This window comes from Epinephelus lanceolatus, chromosome 23 (genome assembly GCF_041903045.1).
Source record: "Epinephelus lanceolatus isolate andai-2023 chromosome 23, ASM4190304v1, whole genome shotgun sequence".
In the NCBI taxonomy this organism is placed as follows: domain Eukaryota; kingdom Metazoa; phylum Chordata; class Actinopteri; order Perciformes; family Serranidae; genus Epinephelus; species Epinephelus lanceolatus.
This window is the reverse complement of record NC_135756.1, coordinates 10,079,767-10,095,728: the sequence shown is the minus strand read 5'-3', so window position 1 is coordinate 10,095,728 and position 15,962 is coordinate 10,079,767. Positions and strand designations below refer to the sequence as shown.

The following is a 15,962-nucleotide window of genomic DNA, read 5'->3' as shown; positions in this document are numbered from 1 at the left end:
AAATATGACTAACAGGAATGAGATTACGATACTAACTTTAGCTAAGTATTTTTGTTGGCTAACCTGAACCACAACCACTGTCATTCCCAAAACCACCTCAAAGGAATAGTTTGGGCAAAATGTGTACTTACTTTTTTGCCAAGGATACTGTTAGCTTAAGATATTACTGCAAAACACCTTGTAAACCTTAATGTCTTCACACTTTTTGTAGTTAAATGTTAGAGATTTATGGCGTTAATGTGTTAGCTTTGAGGATCTGGTACCAGGACCAGGCTATCCATTTCCCTTGTTTTCAGTCTTTATGTCAAGCTAAGCTAACTGCCTCCTGCTGTAGCTTTAGATTTGGAAAAATATGAGAACTTGAGCTTGGATTCTTTGCCATAACGGCAACCCCCATTGGTATTTTAGAAATAATTATAAAGTGTTGTCACTGAATGTTATCAGGGATTTAGAAGAGCATACAATTAATGTCGTGTTGGCAAAAAGGTTTTTAGGTGACTTTAAGGCAGCCTATTGCTCATCCTACTTTACTTCTTTCTTTTCCAACAGTGGCCATGGCTATTAACCATGAAGCTGGAGCCGGACACGCCCATCGCTTCCTTCTGTCAAAAAGAGCCCCTCTGGTGCTACATTGAACACACACTCTCCAAGTATGCCATCCCAGTGCAAGAAAGCCCAACGGACTGCTTAACACCCGCTGTAAGTACTAACACACTTTGACACTAGAGTGAAAGCTTTCGAGTGTTTACTCATGACACTCACACCAAGTCAAACCCCAAAAGAGATAAACTCCTCGGCTCAGGTTTCTGAATGACACGTTTTTAAATAACCCCCCTTTTGTTCAAATGTTGTAGTGAGGTATCGCACCCGCTCTCTGCACACATGGTGCACACATTTACATTTCTTTAATTTTATTCAAAGAGTTATGTCTGTCTTGACATATTATTTGACCTGCTGCAGGTCATTGCTCGCAATGAATTTCAATTTACCCGTGACATCTTGGCAGACTGAAATTTATGTACACACAAATGACATTTACATATTGTGTACCTCCCAAAGCAGAATCACTTCACCAAACCTGGCAGGCAGCCCTAATATATCATGTATTCATAATCTAAATTTATTCATCATAGATGTGAAATAATGTGGTCATTATGCATACATAATTTGTTCAGTGCATGGCGCACTGTCATGCATGTTATCTGGTAGCCTTTGAAGAGCAGCCTACGCTTATGGTGATACACTGGCAGCGTTCATACAGCATGTGTATGTGACATTTTTCTAACATGACAGTGGAATTACAAGAGTTTGTCCTAAATCAATAGATGCAAAAGAGCTCTTGACCATGGATTAATGAGTAGAGTTGTGAATCTGACACGCTGCACAGTATGTAGTGCACTACAGTCAGACTGAGACCTTGAACATAGAAACTGTGTAGTGCTCGCAGTGAGGAGGCTTTAAAGCACCAGGTGGGTGGGCTTTTTAATTGCATAAAGAAAATTCAGGTAAGTAGACTTGTGTGGTGATGTATATTAAACTGACATTCAATTTTAAGCCGTACTCGCTGCATCACCCTGAGGGTGGCATTATCAATCAATGGAGTGCAATTAAATTTGATATGAACATTGACGCATCTTCCCCTTGGCCTTTGGTCTTGTGCCAAAATGTCAGTTTGTCCAAAACTTTTTGTTCTAATTAGCAAATGTTAGCATGATAACACACTAAACTAAGATGATAAACATGGTTCGTGTTGTATCAGCTTATCATGTTGGTATTGTCATTGTGAGCATATTAGCATGCCAATGTTAGCATTTACATCCAAGCACAACTGCGTCTGTAGACTTAGTCTTGTTTAAAGTGTATCTTAACACCTAAGTCTTAGCCAGGCCCCCAGCAATGCTGCTCAGCCTTGCTTCCAATTTTTCCCAGTGGCCACTCACAGTATTGCAGTGAAAAAATCCCCTGTGACCCAAAAAACACTTTCCCATAGACTATCATTATAGACGTCTGTTAAACCACTGAGAGGACACCTCAAATGCAAACATGGTCATTTAATCTGTGGAAGTTCTATATTTGTAAAACTCTCCTGAAGCCGAGAAAAGCAATTTAAAAATCCTGGACGGCATAACATTGTAAAGTCAATGGGCAGAGCAGGAACTCATGAGTGGGCCAGCAGGGATGACAGTGGGTCATATACCCCAGAGGTAAACCCAGAAGCTAGAAACTTTTTAGGCAAGTTCCATTGGACTGAACAGGCTATCTTCTGACAGCTTATGTGCTGTCAGAAGATAGCCTGTGCATTCCACCTCTTCACATAGACTGCTAGCCTGCTGTTTAAACGTGACTGTAGTCCAAGTAGTATGGACCAAACGAAAACCAGAACCCTTTTGATACCATAATCTTCTCCCATTACCTACAAATTGCAGAATCTGTTTATAGAGATTGACCCGATAGGAACCGGAGGGGTGGCGCTACACTTCTGCGATGACGCAGTGTCAATATCAACAGTAATATGAGTGCAGTGAAGAGCAGCGGCAATTAGCTTGCCAGTGGGATACACTCCCTGGGACTCACATGCTCTGACATACACACACGGCTGGACCATCTACCACGACGCATACAGAGGGAGCGTGACTTATTCTCTGCTCAGGATGCCACTCTGTCTTTACATAGCAAACATTGGTTTGCTGCTATATTCTGATTGTCACATAAAGCTACTTTAAATTAATTCTTATATAACCACAGGAATACAGCCTGTTTCAGAGGTAAAATTATGATATGCTTTTATGATTCAGATTGTTCCGTTTAAAGATTCACAGTGGGAAGTCAAGCGATAGCATCAAAGGCATCAAAGATCAGGTGTCACTCTGTCATGCCAGACGATCACTGCAGACAAAAAGGACGTCATGTATCGCAATGTGCAAGCACTTGATATCAACAGCCTCACTTCACACTGCGGGAGTGTGCGCGGACATTATCAGCAGACACAGAGTCTGCACGTATGCACACACACTCACACACAAACTCACATTACTGTTTGATGCTGTTCCACCAACAACACTGTCAAGAGCTCTCCCCTCTTCATCATAGCGATGCTGTCCAGAACCATATCTCAAATGGAGTTTCGGCTCTTTGATGTCACTGAGATTGTGTGTAGATGTGTGTGTGTCTGCGTATCTGTTGCTCTCATTTGCATGAGAGTTCATGTCTCTTTGTGTATGTGTGTCTAAGTGGCTGCATATTCATCTGTCTACGTTTTTCTCGCTGTGTGTTTGTGCACCCCCAAAGGACTGTCAGGTCAGGTCCGTGTCAAGCCGGCCAAATCCCTGGCACAGATTAACAGGAGAGGGCAGCGCCAGGCTTTGAGGGCTCGAGCAGTGGGAGCAGTCGCACCAATTAGGAAGCGGCAACCCGGCCACCCAGTCCTACACTCACCCTGGCTGGCTTGAGATAACAGAGCCGACACACATGCTCAGACAGATAGGCAAGCACGGGGGTGCGCTCGCCGCATACCCACTCATAACTTGGTAGCTTATACATATGCAAGACAGTGCCAAACATCATCCATTAGCTGCAACGGGGGCCTGAGCGTGCTGCTGGAAGTGTCAAATATGCATGAGGGAGTGGAGGTCTGTGTCTCCTAATCCTCCAGGCAATTAATACAATCGTTTCCAGGGCCAAGCACCTAGGTGCACACATCAACCCTCTTCCTGGGCCCGTTGAACTTTTTTAGGTAGATTAATTTACAGGTACATTGGCCAGAGGCTTGCTTTTATGGATTGGAGCTGTCTGGGAGCCAACGGCAGGCCATACATTGAGAATTGTCCGCACTGATGCATGAGGCACCGGGGACACCATATTCACAGTGGGTGGAAAACCCTGCTGGAAAAGCTGTGTTTAAAGATAAAAAGTATTCTGTTGTGCTAATTGTATTGTAACACTAATTGAGCAGTGATTTGGTGTTTGATTTGCTAAGCTGAGTTAATACACGCTAAGTCCCGCATGTGTTTTCAGAGAAGTTAAATTTTGTTGAGATTTGGAAAAAGGGATAGTTGGGTATTTTGAAGTGGAGTTTCATGGGGTACTTATCCATCGTCAGTGTATTACATACAGTAGATATCTGTCAGCACGCCCCCAGTTTGGAGAAGCAGCCTGGAGTCCAACACAGAGGCTAAGCAATGTACTGTTGTTGAGGAAGGCAGCAGCAAAACACATTTTAACCACAGAGAAATCAATAACAGTTAAGTGTACACTATATTGAGAGTATTTTCACCCCTTAACTTTCTATCAGACGGTCCATTTAGATAGCTTCAGTTCCCCATCTATGCTCTCGTCAAAGCCACCAGACTCCATTGACGAAACAGTCATTGTGGCTTGCTGAAGACGGGAGCTGCTGGTCTACCGCTGCCTTGATCAGTTAGTTGCTGTTATTATGTGACTTTGATGAATCCAAACTAAAACTTCTCAGCCCCTCCAGGATGTTGCGATCACAACAAATAACACAAAGTCAGCTAATCCCCCGTGAATTTTGCGCCATCTTGAAATCTTGCAAATTGCTGCAAATGTGATCATTTAAAATGGGTGAAAATTGTGGCACCATGCCACAACGATATGTCGTTTAAATGTTTAACTGTTATTCAGGAGGTGTTAGTTGTTGAGGTCTGGGGAATGGATGTAAGTCAGGGGTGAAGGTGGAAGAGGGACGTCTTCTGTTAGGTTGATCTGGGAGGATGTACTGGAGATCGGGCAGAGGGAGACTCAGTGTGGGGGTTCCGTCTCGTTTCTCCACCCGAGCTGATTACAGGCCTCCAGACGGTATCTAGAATGAGACATGGGAGAGCTATGCACCACATTGGATAAGAAGAGATGAGGGGAGAAGAGATTAGAGGATGGAGGAATGTTAGTAACGACGAGGTAGGGAGGATGATGGATGAAGGGATGAAGGGAAGGGAAAGGGAGGGTGGGTTGAGAAATCTCAGACGAACAGAGTAGGATGGGTTGACCAGGTAGAAGTAGGCTTGGCAGGTAATCAGATGTGGCCCGGCTCCCGAACCAAATTAACTTCATTTGCTGCTGCTGGAGTGCGAGCTCTGTGCCTGGGAGGACGGAGTCACACACGCACAGTGGCAGTGCTAACTGTTAGCATCACATAGCTAACATTACCCAGTGATTGATAACACGTATATTGTCAGAGTCTTAGATTAATGGCTCGGTGTTGGGGGTGAACAGCTGCTGTGGGCCTTCTGCCCAAGGTGTACAGTAAGACAAGTAGTGATGAGATCACGTTGTGCTGGGTTAGCTCGTGCTAACTGGGCAGAGAAAGCAGGAGGAGATTGGCTCATGGTAGTCTGAGTGGGCGGAAGTTCGCTACATAGACCAGCCTCTCATTGGGCGGAACGAGCCACCCGCTGAAGTCCCGCCCTACCACCTCCGGTTGTGTAGCAGTTTTCAATCGTTTTCAACACGTCCTTTACTAACTTTTGCGGTGTTTGATCTTGCGGGGATGTAGCCATTTTTCTGCCATGGTTCGCGTCCTGTAGGCGATATTTTTGTGGGCATGTTACACCAAAACCTGTTTCCCCCTGGCAATATTTTTGCAAGTGCACTGTTGCTGTGGCACCGCCCAGAACGATTGTGATTGGTTGAAAAAAATACAAGCAACCGGGGCGGTTTTTTCTCCAATCTTAATGTGAGAGTCGGCGCAGCCAGACCTTTCTTTTCTTGAGAAAGGTCTGGTGAGCGAGACTATCTCATGGAGACTGTCCTTCAGCGCTGCACAATCACAAATAGTGTCCTATTCTGTGGCAAACACTGAGAAAAGCTGCTGTGAAATCAAGCACGTCAGGCCAAAAGTCTCAAAACCAGTCTGCAAAGTCCCTGGATCGACTGCCTTAAATACCAAAATCAAAAATTAGAATAAACAATTAATCGAGGCGGCAGTAGATCAGCAGCTCCCGTGTTCAGCAATGTTAAATTACTGGTTGTCTCAATGGAAAACAACATGATATAACTGCCTCAGTTCTTGGTCGAAAATCCCTGTCTGATAGTAATCCTCCAAACTGAGGATGTGCAAACCAAAATCTACTGTAGGTAATACAGACTGTGGAAGAGTACCTCATACAACCCCGCTCCCGAGATCCGAACTCCCCCTTTAACATTCACGCCACACAAACATGGTATTTCTAGACTTGACTGTCAGAGAGAATTTTTCTTTTATATATCCAACTGTTTTCATTGCATTACTGTTCCTGCAGAGCATGTCGTCGCCTTCGCTATATTGTCGAGCATTTAATTCTGCCTCACTTTTCGTTGTTGGTTCTGCAGATGTTTTTTTTTGCCTCTAGTCCAATATTGATTGAAATGTTCAGCCTAGTGTGAGGAGAGGGGGGCTGCTGGTATTCAGAGGCATTCGGTTGGTGGGGAAGCAGTATTGATTGCACTTAAAGTGACAAGATTGAGGAGCCCCACTTTGACACGTTATCCCCATTGCTGCCAACGGACAAAGTGCGCGGCCAGAGGAGCAGCGCCGATTGATTTCTGTGATCATGAATGGCCTGAGACCTGTGAATCAGTCGCCCAAGCCGTGCTGCTTGAAAATAAGTCAAAAATTTCTCATAACGCGGCGGTAATGTAAGGACTGACAGCCTGTTTGATTTAAGAGGACAAGTAAACACTATGGTAATGAATAGGCTTCATGCACACTCTGATAAGCTGAAAAGTCCTCACAGCGCAGGCGATAATAACCCAGCCTGTAAAGCACTGGTAGTATATTTGAGAAGGCAGGTATTGCGGGCAGCCGCTTCAGACATCTATGGGATTTTGTTGTGCATAATTCACTGGCAAGGCATGAAGCTGATATAGCCTCTCCCCCTCTTATGATCATCCATCAGGTAAAATTGCTTTCTTCTAACATTAGGCTATCAAAGAGAAATAACAAATGTAGCCATGCAGAGCAACACATGATTACAGGGTAATAATGCCCCGAGGTCAAAGGAGTGTGACCTCATTCGGAGCAGCTTGTTGAAGGGAGCAAGTGAAGTCACGTTAGATGAAGAGTCACCAGGGAATGGCTCATCACCAGTCAGGTGATGCTTGTTTTTTAATCACCGTGACAGCATGTTTCATATAATTGAAAAAAAAAAAAAAAAATGTAATTACGGTGACATTCTTAAGGAAAACACTCGAGGGGGGGAAAGAAACGTGAAGCTAAGAGAAATGTTCAAAAGAATGCCGCAGCTTGATTGAAAACGTTTATATAACCTTCCGCCTTTGACCACTGCTCAGAAACATCTCTCGCCATCAGTTGAGGGCTGTTTGGAGCCCCACATTTGCTCTGATTGATATTGTGTAAATCCATCACTATAATCTTCCAGGAAATTGCACAGGCGTTTCCAGAGGTCTAATCGAGATATGGGTGCGCTCACATTCCGAGTAGGAGTGAGAATGAGGAGGAAAATTAAGGTGAAGCAAGACAGATGGAGGAAAGACCCGCACGGCTCAAGATGGATGTTTTGAAATCGGAAAAATATATATAGAATGAGAGAGAGCTGGCCGGAGTGTGGTGTGTTTGAGGAAAAGGGAAAGCACAAAATTAATAGGTAAACAACAGGATAGAGTAATTGAATGGAGGGGGAAGAAATGTTGGACATGCTTCGGTGATCTCAGTTTCTTCCATCCCAGTGTTCTCCTTCCTGTGTGTCGCCTGCAGGTCTCTAGTTCCATGTGCTGCATAGCCAATTACCCATGAAAATAAAAGAGAGAGAGCGGTTGCAAGTGATTAACACACACTAAACGATAAGCACCTCCTGGATTCAGACGCAGAAACGTGGACGCACTTGGGAAGACAAATGTTGCTCAATATATAGTAAAATAATTTCCACTATGAAGCGCAGTGCTTTATCTGCACTGGGGCTTTATTTTATTTGTATTTTTTTGTATTAAAGCATTTAATCAAACACCACATTTTGGCCCTCAACTAATATTGTCTTGAGTGAGAGGATGCGAGAGCAACAATAAACTGGGGCACTGGTTTATTGGAGGGTTTTTTTTCTTCTTTACTCAGCATACAATGAGAGTCATAACAGGAGGCTCTGCACAAGCAAACACAGCATGGCATATCATCACAGCAAGTGTTTGCGCATGTGGTGCTGGCGCTGGTGGTTGGGAGGGGGGGTGGTAAGTGAATTGTGAGGTCTAGATGGTATTGTTGTTCGCAGGGAAGGACTCAAAGGATGTCTTAATGAATGGAGCTTGGGGAATGGCTGTCATGGCAGAAGGAGGGAGATACTGTGTTTCTGATGTAGACACTGAATTATTGAAAAGAAGATCCGTGCACTGGTAACATGGGTATTTCAGTTTGTCCAATTATAGTTATTCCAAACATAATACTGATTCTTTAACTTGTTCTTATTCCCAGGTGGTCAAATAGCGATGCTTTAAGAGCCGCACCGAGCTTTCAACTAAGGACTTAATTATGCTCGGTGTTAGATAGACGGACGGAGCCTTCTGTCCACACTCTATGTTAATTTCATCTGTATTAGTGCATGTTTTCTAAAGGCTTATGAATATGGAGGAAACAGAGCAGTACAACTGGAGATCATGGAGGCAGAGAAGATACAATCATAGCAGACAGCGAATGGCGGATCAGAACAAATTGGTGGTGTGTGATAACATTATGTAGTGAAAATAGGTGAAAGAATTCTTCATTCACACTGGGATGTTTATAGGAGCTGTACAGACTACCACCATCTACAATGCTGCATTTAAAAAGGTACAATATTTTGACCACCTCCACTGTTGCCTTGCTCACTGGTGTGTGAAACTTTTTACTCTGCCCTCTAGCGCCATTTATTGGTTGAATCTTTGCCAACGTAAAGGACGTATAGAAGTACAAGGGCAGTGACGCTGACAACGTTTTAAAACAGACATATCTATTTTCCTATGTAAATGATCCACAGCAGACTTCAGGCTTCAGATCATTTATTGTACCCTTAGGTAAATTCGGTTTGCAGGGAGTGAGTCGTCCTCCACTGAACATATATTGACAGACAGCACGTAACAAAATATACAAAGCAAAGTGACACAGTGCTCAGGCTAAAAGAAAAGACAATCCCCATATAAGATAGAAGGTAAGATAGACTGCCTATAGTTCCAGTGGCCCAAAATTCCGGCGCCTCCATCCCATTGGACCAAAAGCCCATTTCTCCAACAGCCCGTCATCCCAAAAAATGGACACCCATTGCTCTCTGCAGTTAGACAACCTAGCTACGAAGAAAAATGTCAACAGCGCTGTGGTGAACGTTCGGTTAGGTTTAGGTATTGTCGTGCTTTCGGCTTCTGAAGTAAGCTAGGCTAATCCGTCTGGATTTGCGTGGGTGGAAATCACTTCACACAACAAGGAATCTTCCATTCCTGCACTTTACTTAACATCAGCAGGTGAGTACTGAACATGCAGACATTTACATCAGTGCAGGCAACTCTGCTGGGTTGCGGTCTCAAGCTCAAGCATAGAACAGCAAGCTAGCGCTGTCCATACAACCTTTACTGACTGACACCTGCTACAACTTGCTGTCTTCATGTGTAATCTTGTCACATCAAGATTAATCAAAACATCACTTCTATAACAAGGCAAATATTTGTAAGGGAGGAGAGGGGGCACAAGCATAACTATTGTGAACTGGCTTACAGTATAAAAACAACTTGGTTATGAAGTTAGGAAAAGATCAAGTTTTGGCCTAACTCACCCACATTTGGAGACACAAGAGTCGCTAGATAAGTAATGAAGGGTTGATGAAATACACCCAGGTTTGATGGTTCAGATGCCACTGGGAAACGCCATGAAGGGTTAGTAAAAACACCTCGGGTCAGTGGCTCAAGCACCACCGGGAAACTGAAACTGCTGGGAGTGTGTATTTTTGGAGAACGTGACTTCAGAGCAGTGGGCGCTCGGTTTTGGAAAAATGGGCTGTTGGAGGAATTGGCTGTTGGTCCAGAGGGATATTTTTCCGACAATGGAGCTACGGAATTTTTGGCTTTTGCCTGCAGCAGTAATTGATGTCGAGAGCAACTGAGTTAGATTGATAGGGAGGGGAGGTGGATGAGTTAAACAAAGCCAGGACTTTACCCAGGAGACTGCAGTTTGTGTCCCGTGTGAAACCAAAAGTCAGTGATACGCAATTTACGTAGGATTGTCACGCACTGGTGTCATACGTAACATTCCCTTACGTAGCAAATGTAATTAACCCCAAACTTTTTTTCCAAACCTAATTAAATAGTTTGTTGCTTGAACCCAAACTGTGACTGTTTCTCAACGGGTCCATGTGTTTCAGCTGTATGTCACATAAAGACAGTGAAGGGTGCCCCTTGAGTTGATATCAGAAGCTGAGGGTCGTGACAAAGCATCAGTATTTGACACCCTGGTAATGAGAACAAGTTGGACTTTTACTGTTTTGGTTTCCAGACAGTTTGATGTCTAACCGAAGAAAGGTCAGATGAGCAGAAAGCTACAGTGTGTTTCATGCTCTTTGCATAACGTCCTTCACCCTGAAGACTGGCGCGCCGCTCGTGTCCACTGTTGGCAGCAAGATTAAAACAAGTGGCTGAGAGGCATCTTCCAGCTTGATAAGTTAGATGTGACAGCCGACTGTGCTCAGCCTTGGGTAGCAGAGTGTGTGTGCTTGTGAACAAATAACGCAATGATGTGCAAATATATTCTAATAAGTTTGTTCTGCTTTAAATTCCATCTTTGATACGTTTTATTTGTTACCTACATTTTTCTCTAAGCTCCTAATCAAAACACAGGAGGCAATTGGGAATTTATGTGCATACATACATCTTTAATATTAGCAGTGTGAGTTTCTCTGACATGGTAATATATTTTAATCATCTCAGGATTTCAGAGATTCAAATGAGCAGGTTTCTCCAGCTGGGTGGGATTAGCGATGCTCGGCTAAATGTGTGTAGCTAAACGGTGTGCTGGATCGTGTTGTGGCATGTGCAAATGCTTGTATGCTGTGTTTTGTGTGTAACCACCTGCGTGTAATGAGCATCTGACCCCGCGTGGATCATTTCCCTTCATGGTTTTAATTAGGTTGTAAATGTCAACATATGAACCATTTTCTTCCGCCGTGTAAAGCGTGCATGCAGTGTTGGCTGTTTGCTGTGCCGGACGAAGGGCTGCTGTTCATCTTTTGTCACATGTTGACTTGTCTGACAGTTAGAGAATGTGAATGACTCAAAGGCAGGGCCAAGAATAGCAGCCTGAGGCGTCACTCCCTTCCTGACCTCCAGTCCTCCCAATATTCATTACAACAGAAGCAGGAGATGCGCGTCCTGGCAACCACCAATTAAGGCCACATATCCTTCACATGAGGGCTATTGCTTAATCAAAGCTCTGAGAATAATGAGCTAAAGTAAACAGTAATTACTGGAACCAGGTCATTGATTACAGTCCTGTCTCTGACTGACCCTGTGGGACTTCTAGGCAAGGGAGCATCTCCAAATATCCACTTGATAGCAACATATGACCTTGTAGCTTTGCAATGAAATCAAATTTTCTTACTGAATTGCATCAAGTATTATTCATTCTGCTTTCAACCTAAATCCTGCTATATTCAGCCACTGGGATGATAATAACTCCCCCTTGCTAAACACATATCCACACTGCACCATTTATTTAGCGTGTGATGACAAATCTATCCACGGCACCCGTATTGACAGCGTGAATTATGCATATCGTATAGATTTGCCACCTACAGTATATAAAGGAGTGGAAAAAGTCATGACTGTGCAAGCTGCCACCACATTAGTGAGGGCTATTTCAAACCGGGACGCAATTGAACCATAATCCAAGAGTAAGAAGTCAAACACGGTGGGTTAACAGCATGGGTCATCAGCATAAAAAAAGGGATTGTGTTTGTTTGAATGATCTCAGGTTGTATGAGGCTCTCCTCGATAGAAAAATGGCAACATTTGATGTTTGCTTTTGTGTGATTAAAGAAATACTTCACCCCCAAAAATGATCATTTGTATATCAGTTACTCACCCTATGTTATGGTGAATTGAATCTCACATGCTTCGGAAGGATGAAGAATCCAAAAAGGGAGAAAATTCCTGATTAATCAAGTTGTGGGGGTTTAACAACGGCAAAACTAAATCAAAACATCCATTTACAAACTCTAATACAGCTCGTGCAGTATAATCCAAGTCACACTGATCCACTTGTATGCGCAGTACTTCCCAAACTGACAGACCTTTATGATGGGTAAACTTATCCATGCTCTCTTCAGAGCCAGACTCCATTGACAAAACAGTTATTTTATCTTGATAAAAACATGAGCTGCTGATCTACCACTGCCTTGATAGGTAGTTAGTTTGGATTCACCAAAGTCACACAGTAACACAAACAAATACAAAACATTTTCTTCACAAATTCAGTGTAACACGAGATGAGTAATAGATATACAAATGCTCATTTGGGGGGAGAAGTATTCCTTTAAAATGTTCCCACAACCTCCTGGGTTGTGCAAAGATTGCATAACGTCACATTACTATAACAAATCTTAAGTCTGGTACAAACTGTGCAATGCACAGCCAATGTACTGAGTGCACAAGTTATCTTTAGCTTGCTAGCAGTTGAGCCATCTGGCCCAACTCCATCACCAGACAAGAACGATGACATTGATTGATTTAGCCAAAGGAAGAAAAAGTGTAGTTAAAACATTTTGTTGCATCCAGTGCCAAAAGATTTAAAGTTCTTGCTTTCTACAGTTTATTAGAAACAGTGTTGTGCTTTGGTAAACACTGCAGTGATGTCAAATAATCCATGGTATAACAAAGATTAGGCAACTTGTTTAGAGTTAGGTTGAATCATTTTGTACATACTTTGCCTCAATCCACTGACGTCCTTTCAAACTTTGTATGTAATCAAACATCCTTTAAAATTCACTTTGTGTGGACACACCTTTAGGGAGGAGGTCAGGGTGGATCACTGGGCATGCAGTGTACTTGAAAATTTTAGATACCTAAACTTAAACATCCCATAACCATAGCTGCGTCAGGGCTTCCTATGAGCTGTTTTAGAAACTCTCTGGCAAGCAACCAATATTTTTTATCGTTCAGGTAAATGTACTGTTGTTTGTACCCATTTCCCCTGAGTCCTGATAAAACATGAAGCACACTGGTAACACAACCACGTGCATTTCTCTGTATTCACAGAAGGGGATTCTAACATGGCTTTACCTAAGAGCTGCTAATTTAACTGCACAACGGAGACGCTGCAGTCCGAGTCTCTCTTGATTGTCTTTAGGGGGGCAGGTTGATGTTAAAGCAAGCAGGGAAGGACATTAGCAGTGAGTCAATCTAAACAGCACTCTTGTTGTACTGTAACGACAAAAGGTATTGAATTATCTGTGTACACTGTTGGTCTGCAGGGGGGTTAAGGGCCACCATAAATGGTGGCTGCTCTTCGGAGCATTAGCAGTGAGAACACGATAAGGCTGCTCTTTCAGATCATTACCATTCATCACTGCTATTATCATTAGAATAGATACTCTCATAAAAGCCACACATTACCTGTCAGCACACACACACACACACACACACACACACACACACATTATATACACTACATAATCTTCCATTACAAGCTATTTTGCATTCCCACCAAGTCAGTGACTTGGCAATGATTCTCAGGCGCCCAAATTTGCATACATGTTACAGTCAGCCAGTGTGTGGGTAACATGAAAAATGCAATTTTCTGCGTGACTTCTCACTCTTCGAGATGGCAGCTGTGTGTGAGAGACAGTGTGTGTGTTTATGCCACCTGTAATTGTACTGCTGCTGACATTTCATGATCTTGACTGCTGGTGCAAAAGGTTTAGGGTCATACCTCAGTAAAAGAAATACTTGGTCATAAACTTTCTTTATCAGTCATAGCCTGGAGTGCTGCCGGACAATAAAGAGCTCACATTAATTGTAAAAAACTGTGGCTTCCAAAAATGGCTGCTTCAGAGAGAATGAAGATGACTGAAGACCAGAAAAATAATATCAATATGTTCATAAAAATGGTCAAAATCACAGTTGTTTGCCAGGGATTATTGGCAGCTCATGCAGTGACACAGCCCAGTGTCCCTAAATTAACTCTAATCATATATTAACCATATTGTATTTGCCACAACCGTAATCCTTCCCTACCCTTTGGCATTTGGTAGTTGTCATATACAGATAAAATAGAAGTACAGATTTAAAAATTTTGGCATTGGACGAATACATACTGTCACCGAACGTAACCCAGGGTTTTGCAGAAATCAGTATCAATGTCCCTGTCTGGTGATTGGCTTGAGTGGCATCAGGATTGCCAATGGTCAGTAAAAAAGGATTCTGAGTAAATCCTGGCATATACTGAATGATTTGAGCGTGTTTCTGACCTGATTTTTGAGTCGCACAAGTCATTTTGGAGTCTGACTGAATTTGAGCTTCAGGCGTCATTTGCTGTGCAGCGTACAGGAGGGAGCAATGACCAATCACAGCCCAATTAACTGCTCCACATCAACCGTTGGACATTCGTATCATTTTCTGGCGTGTCAGAAATGTTGGGTGGCCATCGTCGAGCTCCTTCATAGTTGAAGCAGAGCCATGAGTTGAGTCCCCAAGGTTAGTGTCTGTCTGTCATGCCTGAGTGAAGTGGCAAACATAGCGTCTGAAAGTGCCATAGCAACATGATGCATTATGTGGACGGAAAATATGGAGGCGTTTCCTCCTCCTCCTCCTGTCACGACCAATAGCAACAAGAGAAACATTGGCAATAACGCAATATTGTGAATCCGTTATGTGTGAAGTTAGAGAGACCTCTGCTAGCAGACAAACTTCTACCTGCCTCCAAGCTTTCAAACAAATCTTTGTTGTCAATTGTCAATAGCTAGAATGGTCCACAGGGGCCGTCGGGCCAAATTTCAGGAATTCTATTATGCTGTTGAAGTGTATGGGCCATTTGAAAACTACATCAATATAAGAGTGAAGGAATCACATACTGATATAGTTTGGCTCCTTATTCATCATTATCTGATGTGCAGAGAAAAAAGGTTCAGTTAACATTTCGAGTTCCACAACAATTCTGTTTTCATGTGTTATTTATGTATTCATGAGAGGCAAGTCATTGTTCTTCAAATTGGCTGATAGTCTGTTTTTCTAAAAAAGACCAATATACAGCTTTAATTTGAAGGACATTTATTGTAAGGAACAGAACATTTTCAGGGAACAAGCTCTCTTAAGTTTAGGGTACTTGTGGGCACCTATAGAACCCACTGTCATTCAGATATCTTGAGGCGAGAGTTCAACGGACCCCCCTGAAAATTGCTATGCCAGTTGTTCCTTCGCCAAAATGTAGCCTAAATTTGGACTGTTAGTCAGCCACTTTCTCTAAAAGCTATGCTGACATGGTTGGTGGCATTGGATACCTTAGGTGGTTTAGTTTCACAAGATACCACTACCTGTGGGCTTAAAAAATAGATTGCACAACAGCCTCTCAAAGACATGTCAGCATCCAATTATTTTTGCTTAAGGCGATTAGCAATTGCATTAGGCTGGTCATGCCATGACTTGAAGATCGGGCCCTACAGATTGAGTGATTAATCTTTACATCTTTACATTGCAGAGAATTTACTTGGACAGTAGGAGATGGAATTAAACAACAACTTTTCTAAAACAGGCTCAAATCGTACAGTGGACGCCCAGCTTTCGTGGGGTAGGATTTTAGTCCATGTATATATGTTTGGGATATGCCAGGCACACAAGAGGATACTTGACAACTGGATCTTTTGATTGTTGTTGAGGAAGAAACTTTTTCATTTGGAAATTACTTACTAAAGAAATAAGAGTAAAAATTCTGGGTAAAAATTTCCTTTAAGCGTAACTGAGACATTTATGGACTCTATAGGGAAGATTTTACATGAGAGGTTTACATG

The 15,962-nt window shown here is 42.8% G+C and overlaps 1 protein-coding gene across 1 annotated transcript in view; it reads left to right on the top strand.

Moving 5' to 3' along the window:
• chrm2a (cholinergic receptor, muscarinic 2a) overlaps positions 1 to 15,962 on the top strand; it is a 122,140-nt gene that overhangs the window by 45,487 nt on the left and 60,691 nt on the right. The window contains exon 2 of the mRNA XM_033614499.2: positions 550 to 699. The gene's annotated coding sequence lies outside the window, so the exon portion shown is untranslated. The remainder of the gene's footprint in view (positions 1 to 549; positions 700 to 15,962) is intronic.